Here is a 14,911-nt window from a genome sequence, read left to right as displayed (position 1 = left end):
TCTTTAACTAGAACAGTACTCTTTTGTTTCTTTAGTTAAATGCCACTAAATTTATACGGACCGGAACTGCTTGTAGAAATCTCGTAGTGTCAATACATTCCAATCTACCTTATTTGCATTTTTGGTACAGAAATTATTAAGATTATGGGTTTCTTTATCGATGCCTACTCAATTAAATGTGGAGAACTTTGTCGAAGAGGGTGAAACTCCTTCCAGAGAAAAAGTTAAGTAGTGATGAGTTTTATTGCGGTGATTTACTTTACAACATCACATCGACATTTTCTCCACAATTTAAAAAAATATATATTTTTTTAAATAGTAACGCACTTTCTAGATATACTCAGTACCTCTATATAATATTTTGACACCTTTTCTAAAATTGCCACGTTGTTTCTAGCACCCAGAAGGAAGCGTTGAAGAGCCCAGGAAAATCAAGGATTGGTATGCTATATTTAGACTAGGTGAAATGAGCACCGAAGACCGTTAACGCAGTGGACGCCCAAAAATGTTGTTACCGACGAAAACATCCAAAAAATTATTTTTTAATGACGGTAAATTGAAATTGAATGAAATAGCTGGTTGATATGAGAAGGCTTTGTGCAAAGTGGGTGCTATGTGAGTTCACTTTTGACTACAAACAACGACGACTTAATGATTCGGAGCATTATTTGGAAATGTTAAAGCGTAATAAACCCGAATTTTTGCATCGATATGAGAGAATAGATGATAATATCTCCATTATTTCATTGCGAAGTCCAATCGACAGTCATCCTTGTGGACTGCACACGATGAACCCGGTCCAAAGCATTGAAAACGCAACAGTCGGAAAGTTGGAGGTTCGCTATAATCAGTGTATTACCCTAGAGGAAAACTATATATAGGTCGCCTTTTATATTTCGGGATTTGGTAACACTAGTCCTGCAATCTGGCAACTCACGGCTTTGTCGTAAAATTTAACACTTTTGATGTTATACTATATCACTACTACTAACTCAAAACGTTTTGAAACGTATATCACTGAAATGGGCTGCTTAAAATACATGTTTTGAAAAGTCTATCCATCTTAATTTTAAGCTATATCGTCAAGTCCAAGTACAATTATTTTATAAAAATTACATTTTAGTCACTAAGCTTCATCGGATTATAACTCAGAAAATACTGTTCTGACATTACAGTATTTATACATGTACGTAGGTTGCTATATATATTTCTGGCCTAATAATATAAATCGGCATCAACGAAAATGTTTTTTTTTTTTATTTTTTTTTTTTTTTTTGTCGATTGCTGTTTTGTTTCGAGCTCATACGCATAGATCCATGATTCGTCCCCTGTGACGATCTTATAAACGTCTTTTGAAGCACCGCGATCGTATTTTTCAGCATTTCTTTACACCAATCCACACGAGCCTTTTTTTGAGCGATTGTCAAATTGTGCGGGATCCAACGAGAACAAACCTTTTTTACGGCCAGGTGTTCATGCAATATCGAATGTATGCTGGTGGGAGAAATGCATAGGCATGCCTCTATCTGAAGGTATGTTACATGACGGTCTTGCATTATCAGTTCACGTACGGCATCGATGTTTTCTGGCACAACGGCTGTTTTTGGACGATCTTCACGGAATTCGTCTTTGAGCGAGCGTCGGCCACGATTGAATTCGTTGTACCAGTTTTTCACAGTGCTATAGAATGGTGCTTCATAGCCATACAAAGATTTTAGTTCATCGATGCACTCTTGTCGTGATAATCCACGTCGAAAGTTGTGAAAAATGATCGCACGAAAATGTTCACGAGTTAATTCCATTTTTTGGCCGAGATGATTTTTTTAATTCCCTGTAAATAAAACAATTCACGATTAAATGACAAAACGTTCTGAGTGATGTTATGCTAAAAAATGTCAAACTTTCCAATGGAAATGTCAGATTGCACCTGGCAACACTTAGTGTTGCCCTAGCCAGAATATATATAGCAGCCCTCGTACATATATACATTTTTAATTTAAAACCTGTCTATCAACTCCTACCTTCGTTTGGGTATTATCGTCTACTTTTGAGCACGCCATTCGCACACATATACCATAATTCTAGCCACGTTTTAAAGCAAACAATAAAATCTGCTACGAAGTAAAGCCTTTATAGCCTGTTTAACCCATTTCTTACCCACGTCTATAAGCTACAAACAGATATGTACACATATATATCATTTCGGCAGAATAAAAGTGACTTCGCAATAATAAAATTAAGACAAGGATAGAGAAGAAAACAGAAAAGTAAATGAGATTTTATAGATGCCACATTAGTTGTCGGCCAAAAGATACGCACAAGTGTACGAAAAAATACGAAATTTCAGGCCAAACGACTAACCAAATAGTTTCGCGAAAATCCTTAAGAAGATAAAGCAAATATGTGTTAAAACTGAGTCGTAGAATATAAGTTGAAGTGAGCAGTAACGTCAAAACAACTATGTAGTCAAGCGAAAATCGAAAGCCGAAGATGTATGCCATAGTCAACATCTTATTTGTTGTTTTTGTTTGGAGAAGCTAACGCAAGGCATCAAAGGAATAAAGGAACGGCTAGAATTCGATTTATAACAGTATATCCGAGTACACAAATACTTCCATTTACGCACACATATGTAGATACGAGTTCGTGTGCACCGTTAAGTATATATTTGCACAGACACATTGGCTAAACGTTGGTGTATTAGTGGCTCGGCTGTTGTAGCCTCAGGAAAATCGATATTCCAAACAATGAGGCAGAATGCCATGACACAGAGCGACGGTTACAACAACAAAAGCATCGGTAATTACATACTATACATATGTATATGTATGTGGCGCTGTATGGACTACTATGTATTTCCAGGACCAAAGGAAAGTAATAGCCCCTTCTAAAAATAACATTAAAGCGTAGTTTGTAATGAATAAGTTATGAGTTAATATTTCATTGATATTCTGAATCCAATATTAGAAACGATTAGGCTACTTGTGTTCACTAAAGATACATATTTTTGCATGAATCTGGGCGATTGCTTTTTTCAGACTGCTCCATTGTAAACGAACTAATTCTAAATCCTGGCTTACCCACCTATTTGTAAACTATAACTTCCAGAGTCAAATAAAGGAAAACTTGATTTACCGAATGTCTTCTTCTTATATGTCGTGTGTGGCTAGATTTATTAGACAAATGGTGGGACTCATAATTTCCATGTATACTCAATTAAGTGGTCACATACTTTTCTATTGATACAGAAGTGTATTTAATCTCAGTAGTGAGGATGAAGCTGGATTGTGGATGCTTTTCTTGCAAATACCAGCGCTTGTGGTGAGTGATAATACAAAACCGATGGCAACAAAAGTTGAAAATGATATTTTTCTAATAACCCATTTTCAAAATCGAAATTTTGTCTAATGCTGGGAACCCTTTAAGATTGTAGGCCAGTCTAGAGCACTCTGGGAAGGCTTAACTTTGACTACTTATTTCGCTAATAGGAAAAAAGAAACATATATCTTTCTTTTAGGCTTTGTTAAACATGTAATTGAGAGTACAAAAAGTGTATATTGAAATATTGAAGCAAATCAGCAATTGAACCAATATTCGAAATCAGTTTTTTTCTAGATGATCTCTAAGAGCGGTGGTGATTTAAGGTACCAGTTCATTCTGAAACAAAACAAATGCTAATCTACATAAGACTACTAATTAAGCACGTCCTTTTTTAGCTTTATACCAGTTTTTCGCAATCGACAGATTTGTAAAAAAAAGTTTTCATACGTATAGGTATTTTGATTTTAGTTGAAAAAGAAAACTGCTCAAATCTTTTTTGTTCAGTTGAAAAATATAATATATACTAGAGGACCCGCCCACGTTTTACTGTGGCTGATACATAGGTAGTACTACTAATACCATCTATATGATTTCTAATAGTTAGATTATAAGTATTAGTTAAGCAATAATCGCATTTTTGGTGAAGCAACAAAAATGAATCAAAAAGCATTTCGTGCGTTAAGAAAGAATTGGTTTTTGGGGTAAAAATACTATTGAATTTGGAATTGAAATGGAGTCGAGTGGAAAGACAAAACAAAAATCGGCTGGCAAGGTTATGGCATCAGTCTTGCAATGCTTCGAAAAGATTTCTTTATATCTCAAATTTTAATAGACCTTTTTATCAACACTTCAGTTATGCCGCTATTTTTTATGCCAGATCTTTTGCAATTTTAAATTGCCTGTCAAGATACCCCCTCCAATAGTTAGCAGGTATGAAAAAAATGTTATAGCTACCCATAGATGTATTGAATCACCCAATTTATAACTTAAGAACGAACAACACTGTCCACGTTATGAAAACTTGTCTACAGATGTCGCCTTTTACTTTGGCAACGTTTTGTTCATTGCACGTTTACGCCAATTTAAGGTTTGAATATTGGATACTGCGATGATAGCGCAATCTATCGGTCAAACATTCCAAAATAAGCAATTAATTACAAATGAAAAATTAATTTAAAAAAACATATTCCTGTGGACCAAATTGTGAATCTAAACCATTCTCGAAGCTCCTTGAACACACACAAAAAATTTCATCAAAATCGGTTCAGCCGTTTAGAAGCAGTTCAATTACAAACACACGGGCAGAAGCTTTATATATATAAAGATATGTATATACTTGACTTGTATTCCTTAGTAACAATAATTACATATTTTCATTTCCACTTAGACAAGTATTTGAAACTATATACTATATACCTAAATACTTATGTGTGTGAGACTTCAAATAAAATACACGCGTTTCCGTTTTTGCCAAAAGCGAAAGTTTCCAGTTGCAGAGAGAGAGTAGAAAACACGCGTGTTTAGAATCGCTTAAATATTTTTGTGCTCACACACCAGGAAAACGTTCACAAATTGTGCTATTGTCAACGATAAAGCCATTTAAGGGCATGTTTAGATACATAAATATGTTATTATACTTGTTTTATGTACATATGTATATATAATATTATTTACGCCCGACTGTTGGTGGAAACCCTAAAATACACATACATACATTACTGAATTTGATGAACTTTTCATAAAGATCTGAATTGAATTCCTTATAACGGGAACATACCAAACCAGTCTAAAATCTTTATCAATTCACTTTTATTTATTGGCTTCTGTTTAGCAACTTCACACTTCATTGTGCGCCATAAGTGCCCAATAGAGTTTAAATCGGGGGAGTTTCCATCCAATCCAAACGTTCAATCCTTAGATCGTTAAATGTATTAACCAACCACAAATAAAAATTCGAGCTGAATAGGTTAATATACACCAATATTTTATAGATGTTTTATACAAGATTTGTTTCCAAATCTGAGTCATCCTGGGAGGTAAAGGTAATGTTCTTCAATTGAGGTTATTAAAAAATTGTTGGCCACTGTTGCATATTTTTGTGTATTCATTATTCCATCAATAAGGTGTGAGGGTTCCAAAATATGGTATGAAAAGCAGTATCAAATCATTTGTCTTCAAGGAAACCTAATTTTTTTTACTACACAATTATCCTGGAACCTCGCACTACCTGAACGGCGCACGTAAAGCAAATTTTGTGAGCTTAGCAAATTAAATTTTCTTTCGTCTAACCACATAATCTATTAGCAATCATAATGATTCCAACTTTAATACCTTTTAGCCCAATAAAGTCATGCAGTTAATAGTGGCTGTTTAGCAGGTCACCTTCCATATAAACCCACATGTCTTAGCCGTCGACGTGTGGTTTCGACATTCTCTTTACCCTTTTTACGCTCCAAAATATCACTATTCTCTTTGTTTTGTAAAACGCGTACAATAGTTGAATGGCTACAACCAATTGTAGCTGATATTTGCCGAGAAGATAACTTTTCCCCAACTTATGCGAATTTTTTGGTCACACGTTCAAGTTAGAATTTGTTGAAACAAAATTTTGTTATTTGCCATAGTGCACTGCCAAAAGCCTTCTTCTAAGTTAAGAATTCGTCTTAACTATAAATATTCTAAAACTTCAATATCTACCTAAACTCTCTAGTGTAGTAAAGGAATGCTTTGAATAATATCATTAGCCAAACTCCGGAAGGGATCATTTTTCGTTTTTTTCTCTTGTCTGAAGTTATAGATACATATGTGTATGTAAATATGCATATAGCTAAGTACCCTTTCCCAGAATATCTTTATATTGATGTTGATTAAGTATGGTGGACCAATCAGACCTACTTGTCCACCCCATAGTACTTCAAATCCTATTTTAACAGCCTTTACAGTGCTTAGGGTATTGAGTGCTAAATTTATTCTCTCCTCACATAAACTATCCCATCGGAACTGATTTGATAAAGTTGCTTTCATGATATCAAACTATCTATTTCTGAAAACAGATAGTTTTATTTTTTATGGAAAGTTTCTCTTGTTACGGAGGCTGCTATATATATTTCTGGCCTAGGCAACACTAAGTATTGCCAGGTGCAATCTGACATTTCCATTGGAAAGTTTGACATTTTTTAGCAACATCACTCAGAACGTTTTGTCATTTAATCGTGAATCGTTTTATTTACAGGGAATTAAAAAATTCATCTCGGCCAAAAAATGGAATTAACTCGTGAACATTTTCGTGCGATCATTCTTCACAACTTTCGACATGGATTATCACGACAAGAGTTCATCGATGAACTAAAATCTTTGTATGGCTATGAAGCACCATTCTATAGCACTGTTAAAAACTGGTTTAACGAATTCAATCGTGGCCGACGCTCGCTCAAAGACGAATTCCGTGAAGGTCGTCCAAAAACAGCCGTTGTGCCAGAAAACATCGATGCCGTGCGTGAACTGATAATGCAAGACCGTCATGTAACATACCTTCAGATAGAGGCATGCCTATGCATTTCTCCCACCAGCATACATTCGATATTGCATGAACACCTGGCCGTAAAAAAGGTTTTTTCTCGTTGGATCCCGCACAATTTGATAATCGCTCAAAAAAAGGCTCGTGTGGATTGGTGTAAAGAAATGCTGAAAAAATACGATGGCGGTGCTTTAAAAGACGTTTATAAGATCGTCACAGGTGACGAATCATGGATCTATGCGTATGAGCCCGAAACAAAACAGCAATCGACCGTGTGGGTCTTCCAAGACGAGCCAAATCCAACGAAAGTTGTTCGTGGAAGAAGCACTTCGAAGCAAATGGTCGCCTGTTTCTTCGGCAAAACTGGTCATGTGGCGACTGTTCCGCTTGAGCAATGTAGGTCGGTCACCACCACCATTTGTTTGCCTGAAGTCTTCGGAGAAATTCGAAAAACGAAGAAGAGAAGACGAATCATTGTGCACCATGACAATGCGAGCTCTCACACATCGGCTCAAACCAGCGCCTTTTTGACCGGCCGAAACGTCGAATTGATGGGTCATCCGCCGTACAGCCCTGACTTGGCACCCAATGACTTCTTTTTATTCCCACACATCAAGAAAATAATGCGTGGTCAACGATTTTCGTCGCCAGAAGATGCTGTTGAAGCATTCAAAAACTATGTTTTGGAGGTGTCTCAATCGGAGTGGAAAAAGTGCTTCAAAAATTGCTTTGAGCGCATGCAAAACTGTATAAATCTTCCACTAAAATAATGACATAACAGGTATAATAAGTATTGATATTACTCTTATAAACTGGTGTATTTAAATAATAGAGTAGCAAACTATATAATGATGTGCCCAAAAGCTTTTTTGTGTATAATAAAACGATTAACTTTGCTATGTAAAACGTGTTTTCTTTGCAAGGATAATTTGAATACTTAATGTACTTAAGGTCAATCTATTTATAGGCAATGCGTCTATTGGAAGTGGTATAGATACTTTAACCATTCTTTGCTTTGTGGAAGAGAATGATATATTTATATTTTATGCAGAACCTTCAGGAAGTACATCCAGATCTTCGATTCAACTTTTCAATCATCTTCAACTTCACTGCAGTCTTCCACATGTAAATCCTTGCACGAAGAACTCAACACATACGAACGCCTAAAAGGTGTCTATCAACAATTCGCTACCTACTAAGAAATGTAGTAGGTTTTTCCTAATGTGTTCTACTAAAGAAAATTTAATTTAAATTCTAAAGAAACTCAGCTAAACCACTTTAGTATGCGTATGTGAAGGAAAAAGAAATAAAAAAGAAAACAAATAAAACTCGGCCAATGTACGATTTTACTATTTTCCACAAAGTTCAAAATATTTCCATTCCACGTCGCTTCTCTCAAGGCATATTGGTAAATGACATCACGACCAATGTACACAAGCGCGGAAAAGCAGCCACACATGCATTTGCATGTGTATGTGTGTGAATAAAATGCACATGTGTGGGTATGCATATGTCCGTGTTGCAGTATACTACTACAATGGGGTTGTTTGTCAGAAATAAAATAAAATTTAAATAAGTATACATGTAAATAGTGGCACACGTTGACAACCATTGCTGTCACTGTTGTCGCAGCGGCGATAAAACAAAATAAGTGAACGTAAATCACGTGTTGTGCTGTTTTGTCTTTGTTTACTGTTGTTGTTGTGCCTTTGGTTAATTAATTTACAAGCAACAAATTTTAAAAATGAATAACGAGATGCGAAAGTGAATGCGAATTTTTAATTCGGTGCACCTGATTTATGTGAGCAGCAAAATAATGTTAGTGGGAGGGTCCAGCTGACAAATTTTATTTATAACAAGTAAGGAAGAGCTAAGTCGGGGTATAACCGAACATTTCATACTCTTGCAACTTGCAAGAATTAACGCAGCGGTAATACTTTCAGGCACATAAGGCTTGTTAGTTATATGGGGTCTAGAACGAGTTTCCAACCTATTTTATTCATTCTAAGCACAAAAATGCACCGTTATTAGAAAAATACGTTCTCTAAATCTTACTAAGATAACTCACATATTGGCTAATGTATGCAGTATAAAGTCACCCGGAAGTTCGAAAATGTTTATGGGGTTTATGGGGGCTAAGGGAAGTATTGACATTAAATGTACCACGCGCACTTTTTCAAAATATTTGCTCACAGGTTATACGTATATAACGCTATATAATAGGTTGTCAAAAAAGTCTTGCGGTATTTTAGCTAGTTGGCGCTGAGAGCGCGCGGTTCTAGTTTTATTCGTCGCATCGGGTCATGCTATACCTTTTTGGAAAGCTCATTTCACGCGCTAACACGTGTTTGATTGATTGTCGTTTCTTTTAAGTCGTTCGTGAGTTATAGCGTCGCAAACATGGAGCAAAATAAAAGAAAATACGGCATATTTTACAGGCAAAAAGGCAAAAAGCAATGCATCTCAAGCCGCCAATAAAATTTGTGCAGTTTATGGACCCGATACAGTTTCCATTTCCACTGCACAACGATGGTTTCAACGTTTTCGTTCTGGTGTAGAGTTGGTCGAAGATGCGCCACGCTCCGGAAGGCCTGTCGTCGAAAATTGCGATAAAATCGCTGAATTGGTCGAAAGAGACCGGCATAGTAGCAGCCGTAGCATCGGTCAAGAGCTGGGCATGAGTCATCAAAAATTTCAATAAAAAAAACCTGCAAAAATTAACTTGTTTCATTTTTGCGATAAGTCAAATGTTGATGTATTGTGGACTTTCTATCCTCTCAACGGTTCGATAATGAGCGTTACACAGGAAAGGAATCAATAAAAAAAAAAAAAACAAAACATTTGTGCCAAATGAAATGAAAGCAGACCGCAAACGAGCAGAACAGTCAATAAAAATACCGCAAGACTTTTTTTACCAAAGACAACCCATTATATCTCGATTAGTTTTAGGTGATACGTACAACCGTTAGGTGACCCAAACTTGTATACTCTGAAGCAACATATTGCAAGAGTAGAATGAAAATGAGATGAACGTAATAAATGAGGCCTAGAATTTGAAATCTGTTATTTTTTAATTTAAAAAAAAAATAACTTATCAAAGTACAGTGATTTTTGTGGAAGAAGAGTTGTAAAAAATCGTTCTTATACTTTCTTGTTATACCCTAAATAGGCATATCAGACCATAACAGCAAATGACAGTCATAGAAATTATCAAAATTGAGTTATGGTATTGAAAACTTTTTTATTCTACAAGATATGTATCTTCACGATATACGAAATAACTTATTGTCCAATCTCCTAATTAAATATTCAGATCGGATCATTAAGAATATAGCTAATATACGAACTGATCTATCAAAATTAAGATAGAAATATTTTTATACCCCTTTAGGAGTATAATATAACTTCATAGGAACGTTTCTTATAGCATAACGATTAAAAAGATCTTTATCTTGATTATGATCGGGCCTTTACATATTTTATTTGTCCGTTCTGAACAATTCCTTTCCACTAACCATATAAAGGTTCTGTTAACAACTACTAAAAGTGCGATAAATCAATAACTAAATGCGTCAGAGGCATTAAATTTTTCATTCAATATGACACAAAAGAAGAAGTCAGTATCGAAAGTGGATGATGGGCATGTCACCGCCCACATTTAAGGTAAATAACATATGTATATCCGAACCTACTCTACCAATTAAAAAAAAAATCGGCAGGTCTGTCTTTCGATTCCCATGTTTCACTGCGAAAATAGGCGAAAATGGGCAACAATCACACCTACTTCCATATAATACAATTTTAAATTCCATATCATTCTTTCACTTTCTAATAACTGATAAATAATGCCTTAAATGTACAAGGTGCGTTCCAAAGTAAAGAGGATTTTTTTTGAATGTGAATCTAGCGCCCCCTGGTGGCGCCATCAATATGTCGACTAGTGCGTTAGAATCTGCTATCTTTATCGATTATCCAGTGAAGTGAATTTCATGACATTTCATTAATTGGAAGTGAAGTTATTGCGTTTTAAGTGTCATTATATTTGTGTTATCGGTGCGAAAATGAGCTTCGAGCAAAGAGTCAACATTCAATTTTGGCTTGAAATTGGTAAAACTTTTACAGAAATGTTTCAATTGATGAAAGAAGTTTATGGCGATAATTGTTTAACCCATAGCAGAGTGCACGAGTGTTTTCAACGTTTTCAAAATGGTCGTGAGGACATAAATGACGATCAACATGTGGGCCAATCAAAATCCATGATCACCGGAAATTCAATCGAATTTGCGTGAATTCATCAAAAATCAGCCGAAATCATCATTGAAATTCATGGAAATGGAATTGAAAATCTCCAAAACATCGATTTATCGCATTTTGACCGAACATTTTGGCTTACGAAAGGTGTGTGCACGGTTTGTTCCGCACAAATTGACTGACGAGCAAAAATTGCTCAGAATCCAACATTCGAAGGACGATTATTTGATCAGATACCGAAAATATGGAACCCAGTGGCTTTGACTGACTTTCTACTAAAAATATCGTTGTGAAATATATTATTAAAATTCGGATAGAATCCTTTCCTGATAAATGTATGCCTGTGTGTCAAAAATAAGTGGAATCGAGCCAATACTTCCCTGAGCCATTTAATAGAAAGATTTTCGAACTACTGCCCATATCGGCCAATATATGAGTTATATTAATAAAATCGAGTGAGCTTTTTTTTTAGAAATAATGCGTCTTTGTTCCTAAAATGGTGTCGGATAAAAACTTGCCCTTGCCCTCATATAACTAATATCTGGATTTTCAAACGTCCGGTTAACTTTACTCCTTACATATTGTTCACGGTTGCGACGTACGTTAATGAAACTCAAAGAGCATCTTTTCTGAAGTAATGCCAGAAATAGATAAAATCGGGTCAATACTAGTCCTATCTACCATATACCTAATATAAAACTTAAGTTTAATGCGAAAATATGTGAAATTGGTCAACCAATTGAATGCCATATACTATACATATACATATCTTTGCTCCAAATTTACCCAATATAGTGATTTTCGTTTTTCCACCTTTCTTTAAATTGTTTAGCTTGTTTAAAATATATCAAATTAATTATATGAGAGGAATTGATTAGTCCAAACCACAAATCGCTAAATGAATCAATTCCGATCCTCTAGTTGAAGTTTTGCATATCAACTCAATATATTAATGAAGCCTCTTCGATTAAAATTATGTCAGATATATATATACCTTCTGAAGATGATTTTAATATAATTTTAGCTGACTAGACTAGCTAAAATATGGCAATAAAACTAGTATCATGACCTATAATAGAACGTAATAAAATATCAAAATTGGTTGAAATCCATACACGATTTCTTCGAACAATGAATGTTTAAGGGGGGAGCCTGCTTTAGAAGCTACGATTTTTTTTGCTTCAATCTCTTTAAAAAATGTCTGAGAATATGTCCCCAAAGTTATAGATGGAAATTCGAAATATTGTCGAAGCTAGAGGGGAAATAGTGGCCGAGAATATGAGCACTTGGGCAGAAAGCGAAAACTTCGACGCGTGATCTCTCGGTTTTTCATGTTTATGATTTTTCTTAATTGGATAGAAAAAAAAACTAAAAGTCGTATTGAATTGGGGCAAGGCTTATTATATTTGGCATTAAACTAAAAAAAAAACTGAGAAAAGAAAGTCAAGTTTGAACATATTCTTAAACAACAAAGGTTACAATTTTTTGGTCAAAAACCTCTTTTTTTCAATTTCATAATTTTTTTAATTAATTTTACATATTTATTGGAATTTTCTTAATTTAACTAGGAGATAAGTTATTAACAAATACGAATCTCTTTGAATTTTTTGTTTTAGATAGAAATTCCGGGAAATGCACCTGCGAGATTCATCGAGCAATTGCTTCCCAAAGGCAGAATATAAAAGATTTCGTATTCAAAAAGTTAGCGGATGATGTTTAAGTATATAATAACTGTAAGTCCTCGAAATTTCGCTTTTATAAGCTTATTTCTTTCCCTCCCAAAAAAATTCTTAAAAAAGTCGATTTTTTAAGCCTCTAAAGCAGGCTTCCCCCTTAAATATTTCACAAATTTTTTATGATAAAGTTTTTCCAACACCTGTTCTTAGACTTTCTTTACTTGTTTTATTAATGAATTTATTAACGGTTTTGAATTTTAACATAATTGAGATTGAGAAATTTAGTTTATTCAATCTGGACACTTTCTAAAACCGATTCGGTAGCTTATGAGTTTATCCCAAACAAAGCATGTCATGCAATTTTTATGTAGACATCATTACTTTCAAAAAATTTACAATTTTTAATGAAATTTATTACATTTTTCTTTTATAAAGGTCACCAACTTTGATTACACGCAAAACAATTTGTTTTAACTGTTGAGAATAATTCACTTTTTGTTTCAAAAAAAACCTACAAACCTTTCTGCAGCATGCAACTTTTATTTCTACTAGAATGTTATCGTCTATTGTATGTTTTCGAACACCCTGATATAAAATAATATTTTAATAACAAAACGCTTGGAAAATGTTGGAAATGTTGCGGCAGATTGAAGTAGTAGAACGAATAAAAAAATTAAAAAACATTATCACGCAATAAACAACTGTGTTTTTAAAATTATTTTAGTTTCCTAATTCATTAAAGCCCAAAAAAATATTTTATCTTAAAATTCCAGGAGGATTAGAAAGTTAAAAATATTGTTTTGTGGTGTAAAACAAAATATGTGTGTAGTTAAAATTCGTTGTTTTCCACTGATAAACTCAAAAAAAAATTATTTAAAAAATATGTCTTCGAAAATAGTAAAATATATTTTACTTTGCGGATATGAAACCCTTGTCATGGTATTAAACATTTTTGTTAACTTTGTACATATTATTATATACTTAAAAAACGCTGAAACCTTTCACTAACAACAAACTATGTAATTTTCAATCAGCTCATAGAACATATCTCTCACAATAGCAACAAAAATTCTGCGATTCACCATTAATTCACTAAATTAACGTTGTATTACGCTTAAGTTAAAAATTAAACTTTGTCTACGAGTGTAAAGGGGTAGCTTTTTTCAACATACTTGATTGTAGCACGACGCCGTCACTCACGTTGCCGCTTTTTCTGCTGCTGCCGCCGTTGGGTCACCTCTCGCAGACGTAGCTACACAATAGAAATATTTCCAAAAATTATTTGCACACATACGCTGTCACTATATTAAATAATATTAATAGACGCCTGCTGTTTACTTTTATTCACACCGGTCGTCTGAACAAAGCAAAACACACGCACATACAATAAAAATCAATTATTTAAATAACTGGCAGACGGTGCTGCTGCTGCTAATGCTACACACCGAATGGCCTTTCCACCCCGAAACACATTTGCGCTAAGCTTTATAGCTGGCCCACACCACCACTTGCCACCACAATAAACTTGCAACACATTTCAAATTCTTTAAGGGCGTCCACTTTTTACACAACAAAATTTTGTATTGCAGTTATTTTCAAGCGCTTGCTTTAATTACGATTTACGAGTAGCTTTGCCAGCTCCGCTAATAATTTCCGCTTTCCGTTTTGTGCCACAACAGCAACAATGCTGTCAACAATATGTTATTTGTGACCTGTCATTTATTTGCAGATACTTTTCAAAGCTTTTTCTTTGTGTGTGCCACAAGAATTGCTTATTTACTTTTTTACTTATTTATTGGTCACTTTCAGCTGTTAGCGAACTGACTGCGAATTAACTCCGAATGTCTGGACGCACGACTTGAAACTGCATTCAAAGTGTTCTTTGTTGGCGTGAAAGACAGAATTTCGAAAGGCAAATAATCGAGGCAAACTCAATGGTTGTTCGAAAGAGCTGCGAGGCTGCAAACAAATACACTTGTGAGGGCACATGCGCACTGTATTTGTTGTTATTTTCCAATTTGACGTGTATGCGTATGAAATGTGCTTCCCTTTCTCTAATTAGGCACAGGTGTGTTTCGTTGGGTTATTTCTGAGAGCGCAACCCCACGGCTGTTACTTGTGTGAGCGGATGTGCAGGGAAGCTTTG

At 34.8% G+C, this 14,911-nt stretch overlaps 1 protein-coding gene across 1 annotated transcript in view; it reads right to left on the bottom strand.

Annotated features, from left to right (window-relative positions):
- The window catches only part of LOC126763159 (F-box/LRR-repeat protein 16), a 198,259-nt gene extending 183,625 nt beyond the window's left edge, over nucleotides 1–14,634 (bottom strand). The window contains exon 1 of the mRNA XM_050480416.1: nucleotides 13,938–14,634. The gene's annotated coding sequence lies outside the window, so the exon portion shown is untranslated. The remainder of the gene's footprint in view (nucleotides 1–13,937) is intronic.
- Between the last annotated feature and the right edge of the window lie 277 nt (nucleotides 14,635–14,911).

The sequence above is a fragment of the Bactrocera neohumeralis genome, chromosome 6 (genome assembly GCF_024586455.1).
Source record: "Bactrocera neohumeralis isolate Rockhampton chromosome 6, APGP_CSIRO_Bneo_wtdbg2-racon-allhic-juicebox.fasta_v2, whole genome shotgun sequence".
NCBI classification, from domain to species: domain Eukaryota; kingdom Metazoa; phylum Arthropoda; class Insecta; order Diptera; family Tephritidae; genus Bactrocera; species Bactrocera neohumeralis.
The sequence above is the reverse complement of the archived record's forward strand: the minus strand, read 5'-3'. Positions and strand labels throughout refer to the sequence as shown.